Genomic DNA, 10,090 nt, shown 5'->3' on the forward strand with positions numbered 1-10,090 from the left:
ACATATGTTTGACGGCTTCACTTTGCAGTTTTATAATCTCAAATTTTAGCAACTTACTATGTAATAATATGTACTCAACCTTACACTACCTCTAAGTGTCTTAAGTATCAAAGATTAAACTGTTAATTGATGAAAACTCCAAGGAACATTATTTATCATGCAATCTCCCAAAGATGTTGATCAAGACAAGCACAAATCGAGGTTACCACTGAACAATTTCAATGAACCTTCAATTACTCATAGCTTGCCATGATTTCTATATTTTATTCAATTCACAACATTTTACTACATAATCACATTTATGTTCATAAAGTAATAATTATTTCCAAGGTTTAAGAATTATTTCTGTAATAGAAGCCCAATGCATGATAGAGAAAATAACACATTTTTCTAACAAAATCTTTGGATTTACATTGCTTTTTTATAATTGCTACAGTCTTCCCATGCTTCTGAGCATCAAAATGAAATTCTATGATCAACCACATTAAGGTAGCATACAGTTGGTCAAAACTTGCATGCATACATTCTACTCTTACCTTGCTTGTATCATCAAAAAACATAGCCAACTCCAAATTTAGTGTAAAAATTTACTTGTATATTGATCAAAAAATACATGGCAAAGATTTTTAATCTTTAATGAATGTTTTTCCCCAATGCTACATATTTTAGTAAAAAGCTAGATTATTATCTCCTCCTTTAGCTATAATATTTTTAGTAAGCACCATATTAAAACCAAAACCTACTAGGTCATTAAGCAAAAAAATAACCATCTGAAACATGCAAAGGACCTATGCTACTCATCTATTATGTGTCTTCAAAAGGATGCACTCTTACATTCTTCACAACCACCCAAAAAAAAACTTATGCTAAATCCATTTGTCTTACACCGTATTTGCAAGAGGATGTACTCTTAGATTCTCCACAATAAAGATGCTTACGCTAGGTGTATTTTATATAACATGATTGCATTATCTGCACCTCAATTGTAAGCCTAACATTTGTAATAGAAAATGGAGACAAAATGTAGCAATTTACAAATATAACTACTATAATTTTCTAACTTATTTATGAATTCTTGAATTAATTATTAATATACAGTCTTTAACATCTAAATGGATATGCTTTATTTGTATAAAGGCATTTCATATTTTCTTGTCAAATGTAAAAATTTGATTTATTTGTATATAGGAACACATTTCATATTTTATATTTTATCACTTGCATTGTTTTGTTCTTCTCCTTTCCTCAAAGGAGAAACAACAGTAAAATCAGGTCTGAACTATTTTGCATCAACAATTTATTTATTTATTAGTCTCTGCCTTGTATAGGGCAAGGAACTAATGTTCCCATTGGCCCCTAGCTCGATCAAAATTAATTTTTGCCAAACAAACAGATGTCAAATTGCAAATTTCATAAGGTTTTATTTTAAAAATTAATTATCACATACAAATTATGATTTTATGATTGGTCCATCAACATTTGGGATTAATTCTAATTTCCATAAATAGAAAAATTTGAAAAATAAAAGGCAGTGCTAGAAGTTTCCAAAGCCATCGACCTAAGGCAATTTTAGGATTTCCCTAAATACTATCTACCGTCTCCTCATTATATAATAATAATAATAATGATGATGATGATGATTTGACAAAGGATTTCAGGAACAAACACTCATTATTTTCCACAACCACTCGTCACTCTCCACATTGAGCTCTGATAAAATAAAAGCTCTAGCTTAGATAGATCACTAAAAAAGGTAGCACTCACTGTCATCACTTGGGTTCTATGTAGCTTTTGAATCTTGCTGATTTTTTTTATTTCTTTGTCAAACATCTCCATAACACTATTTTCCATTATGATTGTAGAGACAATAGGCTTAATTACTCAGCAATAAACCCATAGTAGTTAACTTTGTGGAGATGTAAAGTTTGTGGATGCATATATGCCTCATATGCTCCCCCTTTGGCATAGACAAGGATGATGTTGACAATGGTTGAGGAGTTTTCTTTTTCACTTTCCAAATGCAATTTCCCAAAAAATTATATTTCTCTCTTGAATAAAGCCCTTGCCTATGTGTCTTCAATCATTACAATCCATAATGTGCATTTCTTTGAGGCATTGTGTCAAAAAGTTTATGTTCCTTGTCTATGCTTACTTGAGAAATTATGTCAAACAATTCATGTGCCTTGTTTGTGATTCCACTTTTTTATTACATGTGTAAACAACATGGTTATAGCTACATATGACAAAATCCCTTCCTATTATGCTCTGACAGACACCCTTACTCTGCTCCATATCTCCAATTTTGGTACTAGAAAAGGTTGTGGAATTTACTTGACAAATGTATTTTCCTAAAAGTTAATCAAAATTTTTCATCAAATCTATTGTGTGCATATTGTACATAGTGTAAAATTGCATATTCATGAGACTTTAATTTGAGTGTGTGAGAGTGAGTTAATCTAAGGAATATGTATCAAATATAAACAAAACAACTCTCTCAACTCAAGAACATCTCATCTCTCCCTAACTATGCTGGCTAATTTTCTCTCAAATCAGGCATCTTAGTGACATCCTAGAATGGGACATTGCATGACTAACATGAAATGATGCAATACTAGCATGAACATACAAACTAACATGAACATGCAAATGAAACTATGAACTACAATGACAAAGCATAGATATGATATTTCTCTACAAATAAATAACCTAAAAATGGTAATGATAACAATGAACTATAATGCCAATGCTTCTCTCAACAATGAACTATAATGCCAATGCCTAAAAGCTTGTTGATTTTGCTCTAGAAATGCCTTGTATTTATAGATTTTTCAAAGAGCTTGGGGTAAGGTTTGGTTTTTACCAAGGGTAAAGGTTAAATAATAAAATAATAATATCCATGAACCCATTTTAAATAAAATATTCATTATGGAGAGCCCACTCAATTATTAAATTATTATTTGAATAAAGCAATAATATCCATGAGACCCACTTTGAATAAGATATTCATAATGGAGAATCCACTAAATTATTAAATTATTATTTGAATAAAATAATAATATCCACAAGACCCACTTTGAATAAAGTATTCATAATGGAGAATCTCACTCAATTATAATAATGTCCATGAGATCCACTTTGAATAAAAAGATTCATAATGGAGAATTCCACTTCAAATATAATAATATCCATGAGATCCACTTTGAATAAAAATATTCATAATGGAGAATCCCACTTCAAATATTAAATTATTATCTTGGGTCCATTTTGAATAAAATATGATTTTCATGATCCCACCTTGATTAAAATATGATTTTGGAGATATTTGAATATAAAATTGAATTTTGAGGATAAATGTCCATTTTAATTTGTTTAAAATTGAATTTCATGTGTAAATTTCAAATGGGTTCAAATAGTTGATTAATTTAAATTTTTGATTTAAATCAAATTTGATTGATTTATCCTTAATTCTCCAATATATATATGATTTTAACCTTAAAACCCTTGCTAATTTAGTGAAACGCTTGACTAAAAGATGTGCCCAATTTTAGGTGTCTACAAATGCCTCTCTTTGAACTGATATGCATAGCATATTGGTTCAAAGAATGCTCTTGAATAATTTTGATTTTGATCCAAGTTGAAAAACCTGATGTTTGATGATCTGAAAAAAAAACTTGGATACCCTAGTTTGATTGGCTAGAGTAGAATGGATTGAATGGTTGAAGAACTTGGATGTGAAACTTAAATGGATGATAATTGATATTGATATGTTGCCCCCTCAGAAATGAAATTGGAAAAGTCCAATTGTATTTCTAAAAAATGACGATGAAAAGATTGTAGAACATAAGACTGGGTGCGCTAAAGAATTGGATCACACAAAAACTTGAAATAATATAGCAATGTAATCACCAAATGTTATGTAAGATCAATCAAAGAGATCAAATAGATGAAATAGTCCCATCTTAGGATTCAAAGTTGGGAAAACCAACATGTCCTAGCTCAAGATATAGAGTTGGACAAATAATAGGTTCATGATAAAACCATTAGCTAGATAGCTAGATGTAGTTGAATTAGATTGATGTAGGATAATCACTTGCAATGAAAAACTGATGTAATTTTTTTGGAATTTTGTGTAAATAAGCCCATGGAGGAAAATTTAGGTGCTTTAGTGCACAAAATGAACATAGCAAAGATTAAATCTGAGTTGGCAGATTTGGATGAATCCGGTTTAGACAAGGGTTTCATCAATGAAACTAGAGAGGAGGCAATGCTTTATCAAATGCAAAGAGATGGGATGGATGCAATGGTTTAGAGATTGGTGTGCTAGAAATAGGAGAGAATTCCAATGAATTAGGTGGCACCAATGATATGAAATATGTGATCAAAAGATGAAGGCATGGGTGTCTTTAATGAGCAAGAATTCATATATTAAACATAGATTGTTTTGGTGCCCCTAGTGATAGGATCGAATGATGACAATGTATATATTGTTCTAATTGAGCATGGATGCACCATTGGGGTTGATGATGAATTGGGGATAAGGGACTTTAATTGGACACATTGGTAGACTGATGATGTTGCTGTTGAGCAAGATAGTTTCTTTGATATCAAGTGTCCTTGGGGTCATCAATAGAGGGTAAACCTCAAACTTTATACCAAACCTTTGAAAATAACTATTGGATGAGGCAAAACAAGAACTGAAGGAATGAAATGAAAAGCTAGGCAACATGAAATGCAATGCAAACCTAAGTTATGAAATGTAACTAATTGTCACTTTTTGTGAAGAGATGCCTTTTAATTATCATCATTGACCACTAAAAACATGATGTAGTACAATTACCACTGGTTCAACCATGGCAATATGAATACTTTATCATTTTGAGTAAACAAAAAGAAAACTATGTACATGATACAAAACAATTTACATTATGTACAATATTGACAATAAATTATAATATTCCCATAGTATTTAATAAACACTACAAATAGAAAACAAAGAAAAGACCCATGATTTCATCCTAGCATCTCTAGTTTCGAACATCATTGAGTCACTAGAAATCATGGCATAAGAGAAAATAAGCATTTTTCAATCCTTTGTAGTTGTGGTTGTGTGTGAAGAAAGTGTAATATACAATAATTTTTATAGTAAATGGGAATGTGGTCCCCACTTAGAAGAATAAAAGCTATGATAAAAATAATGTAAGTATTTATGTTTGTGGATGCACATTAGATTTGACTTAGTGCATGATAGCTCACAAAAGGTGTTGAATTTAGAGTGTTTGTTAAAGTATATTTTGTGTTAGCATGTTTGGATGATAGGTAGGAGTGTAGATGGGAAGTGTCTTTTGAAAGAATTAGTATTGTTGTGCAGCTGTCAAAAGGCATTTTATTCTCAAGTGGCAAGATAAGGTTGGTTGTTGTGCAATTTTTATATGTAGTGAGATGTGCGAAAATCAATTAGAGTGGCATTATTACATGTCATTTGTGAAAAAGATAGTGGACAACTCTGCTACTCCTAAGAAGTTAGTAGCGTATAGCAAAAGGTATTGAGAGTTTGTTTCCATAAATAGGTGAGCGATACACATTGATCTCATAGTGTATTTGAGTGATTAACAAATGCAAGAGAAGCTTGAGCAAATAATTGTCTATTTGAAAATAGAAATGGTGGACTCACAAGAGCATGCACAACAAAAACTTGAGTTAGTAGAGGTAGGAACTAGAGGATGTATTGAGGATAATAGTGAAAGCTTGGTGAATGGAAAGTGGTTGAGGAGGTAGAGGAGAAGAGTGAAACATAGTCACTAAGAAGTGAGTGGAGCATTCTCACATCAAAATGTGTGTTAGTGTGAACAAGAAGCCATAGAGGCAATTCAAGGTGAACTACCCCAGGATCCAACAAAAGAAAATGAGGAGGATCCTACCCTACTGTAGATGTTATCTAAAAATTTGATGCAAATTGCAAGGCAAGATGAGATAGCAGAGGAGACTAGATCTCTAGGTGGGAAAACACAACTAGAAGATACAAATGTGCATGTCTTCTTTATAGATAGTCATCTAGAAGATCAAACAGCTATGGAAGAGACTACCCTAGTTATAGAGCAAGGACCTATGGTGAAGCTAGTGGAATAACATTATTGGCATGGAAAGAACATACTTGGGGGAATGATTGACTTTTCTGCAGAGAAGGTGAGTAGTTCTATTATGTCTTCATTTCGTCCTTTCAGAGAAGTGTAGCCTAGTATTGTCTTGCAACTAGTTCATGATGTAGTCATGGCGATGGAAGTAGAGCTAAAGAAAGAATTGGTGATAGAGATAGAATGGGCCAATAATTTAGTGAAAGATACTAATTTCTTTCAAGGTTTGATTGAGAGAGCTTGAGAAGATGGGGTACACGAGGAGGTGAAGCAAGAAAAAGCAATGTTGGTAGTAGAACGAGCGTAAGCAGAGACTGTAGAGGCATCTCTAGCAGTAGAGTGAGCATCAGTCAAACAAATTTGCAATGAGATGGTGTTGTTCCAAGCTCAGGTGGAAGCATTCAAAGAAACTATGGAAAAGACTAATGCCATAGCCTATCGATCACAAGATCAATTAAATGCTGCCAATGCAAGGATTACACACTTCATGAATCAGATGCATGAAGTGAAGCATGAGAGGGAGTCTTGGAAAATGACTATGAATATATATAAGGTAGAATGGGACATTGCTTAGTAGGAAACAATGCTACCTGGGGTAGCAAGACTGGGGTCAAATATGAATGAAATCTGAGAGTGGTCAGAGAAGCTTACATGAGAGGCAACATACTACATGGGATTGCACTATCGGGCAGTCCCTCCAGAGCATAGGAGAGGAATATCCTTCTTAGATAGAATGTTTGTGACACAAATGAACACTATGTTGAGACATGGCCATATTTTGATTCTTATGGATGCAATTTGGGAAGGTGCAAGACTAACACTAGGAGCTTCATCATTTGGAATTGTGCAAACAAGAGTGGGAATGCCACCTGTTGGGAATGCAAATATCTAGCCTCCATGAGGAGGAGCTCAATGAGCAATTTTTTTATGTTTTGGCTTTGTGTGTTTATAACCGATGCTTCAGATGCTCATTAATAAAGTGCATATTGTTTTTGTTTCTAAACATTGTCTCAAACATGTATCACCAAATGAGATGATCTTAATTCAATATGAATGTTTAGAAGTTTTGGAATTTTGTGACTGTTTTTGGAATTTTTGAAAAAGATGTGAATGTTTTTGGAATTTTTGAAAAATATGTGAATATTTTTCAAAATTTTTGATAGATATTTGAATGTTTTTGTGATTTTTGAAAAAAATGTTAGAAAGGTTTTAATCTCTGTAAAAGTGGGAACAATATGATTCATAGAGGAAGCAAAACCTTTACTCATATGCGAGGAACTGAATGTCCTGTGGGCTCATAATCAAAGATGAGTAGAGATTTTCATAACATTTGGAGGGTCCTGATATGTAAGGCATAATTTTGTGTATATTAATAACCTTTATAGATGATTACAAGGCCAACATTGGGATGTTTCTCTAGGTGTGTTTCAACATGGATACTCTTAAGGCCTATGGAAAAGCATTTGGGGGCCCAAAAAAGGTGCTAGAGAGGCCTAAAAAAAGCATTTGGGCCTAAAAAGGCGCTAGAGGGGGAGCCAAGCTCTCACACTTACGCTTACTTATTCTGTGCCCTTGGTTGAGTGAGGATGAAAGAGTCCGATGGATATCTGGGCTTTTGAGATAGTATTGATACATTTGTTGAAAGGGATGAGACCAATCATGGCCACTGCAACATAAATAAGACTAATGATCCATATGGAATTATTGTTCATGACAAGAGGAAGGAAAAGGGGACTCTACTAGAGCCTCTTGCACTATTCACATTGTGCCAAATTTTCCAAAGCCCAACAAGATGTTTTAGGACATTACTATGTTGCTTCTTAATATTAGTGAGACATGTTGGATTCAAATATTTCATGTCTTGTTGTATAGCCTATTTGAGCTAAAGTGAGCCATGTCTGATAGGAATTTTGAAGTGTTGATTTTTTTTTGAGTTTTCGTGGCTATGTTTGGCAATTATGATCCCCCTTTTGAATGGTTTTGGCAAATTTTGACAAATTTTGAATTTTTTTGGATAATTTTAGGAAATTTTTGATTTTTTAAAATATTTTTTTAGGTAATTTTTGGATTTTTTTTTGTTGGTAATTTTAGACGATTTTAGGATTTTTGGGAGTGGAATGAGGATGTGAGTGAGATTTTTTGAAATACGAGGGGTAACCAGGACCGTGTGAGGTATCTAAAGAGGTCAAGAGACTAAAATGAACCAAAAGGTAGGAACATGGGCATGGATGGCTATGTTTGGGATGCAGGGGGTGTAATGAAAGGATTTTGGGACATTAAATGGGTCAGACAAGGACTAAAACAAGAATTAGTGATCATAGGTCAAGTTGGATAGCTTATATGTGCATTGATTTTCTTGCAATTCATGTCTATGGTATCTCAATACATAATCAGACTCCCTATTTTTCTGAATTTGTTGTGCTCCTCTTTGTTGCTATCATACTAGCTGTCTTTGCTACTGTGAACTACATCTAATGCCAAAGAACAATGAAAAGGTGACCCCCAAGTGTTCCTCAATTGGGTATGTGTGAAATTGATTTAATTGTGCTAGATGAGCCTTAAACAAGAAAAATTTTCTAGAGGCAGTTGCTTGAGGGTTGTCTAGACTATTTTTCAGCATTGAAGGACTTGTGTTGTTTAGGGAAGTCCAAAGGTGTGGTCTCTCGCCCCTTTTCAACCCAAGAGTGGCACTCTCACTTCTGTTGTACTAATTTTTTAAATTTTTTTTTGGTATTTTCTTATTGTTATTTATTTATTTATTTTTTGGTATTTTTGATGTGTTTCTTAAGGCTCTAAACATAAAATCTCTTGAGGTGAATAGTATTGATTGGTTCTACTACGTCTATGTCATCACAATCTAAAATTCTATAAGTACCAGTCCTAAAGGACTCTATGATAATGTAAGGACCAATCCAATTGGTCTCCCATTTTCCTTTCTTTTCTCTAGCCACTTGGTTCTTAGGGTTTTCTCGAAGCACTAGGTTACCAATCTGAAAAACATAGGCTTTGATCTTTTTGTTGTAATTTCTTGATAACCTATTCTGATACACTTTGAGATGTTCATGTGCTGCATGCTGATGTTATTCTAACAACTCTAGTTGTTCTAGATGAGCCACTCTATAATCCTCATCTAATAGGATGTCTTGAAGAGTAACCCTCAGGTATGGGATCTCAACTTCTAAAGGAAGAATGGTTCCATAGCCATAAACCAAGGAGAAGGGTCTCATGCCTATAGGTGTCCCGACACTTGTCCTATAGGCCTAGAGGGAAAGGTTCAACTATAAGTGCCAATCTCTACCAATATCATTGACGGTTCTTTTGAGGATGTTGATAATGGTTTTGTTAGTGGCCTCTACTTGGCCTTTGCCTTGGGGATAATAAATTGATGAGGAGTGGTTTACAATGTGAAACTTTTCACATAATTCATCAATTATCTAATTTTTAAAGTATAGGTCATTGTCCGTGAGGATGGCGCGGGGTATGCCAAACTGAAAAATGATATGGTTGAGAATGAAAGAAGAGATTTGTTTTTCCATAGAGTTGGCAAGTGGCACTACTTCGATCCACTTGTTGAAGTATTCTATGGTAGTGATAATCCATTTATGTCCCCTATGTTGGAGTTGAGGAAAGCCAACTCCGAAGATGCCAAGATCACCTGCATGCGAAACCTGTCAAAGAGAAGCCATAGAAGGGGAGGAGCATGGAGCAAGGGAAAAACCCTAAACGGACATGAGAGCCAAGAATGCAAACACAATAAGAAATGTATTTACAATAATGCAATAATGTGATGATGTTGTAATAATACAATGAGAGAGAGCCCGAATATAAAGAGCTCATGGAAGCTTGTAGAACAAGCTGGAAGGTGGTAGAAGATAAGTGTGACAACTAGAAGGGAACAAACTCCCGTGTTGTCACCAACTAACCACAACATGCATTAAATATGAAATATTAAATAAATG

The sequence above is a fragment of the Cupressus sempervirens genome, chromosome 4 (assembly GCF_028749045.1).
Source record: "Cupressus sempervirens isolate cs-2001-9-10 chromosome 4, ASM2874904v1, whole genome shotgun sequence".
Taxonomy (NCBI): domain Eukaryota; kingdom Viridiplantae; phylum Streptophyta; class Pinopsida; order Cupressales; family Cupressaceae; genus Cupressus; species Cupressus sempervirens.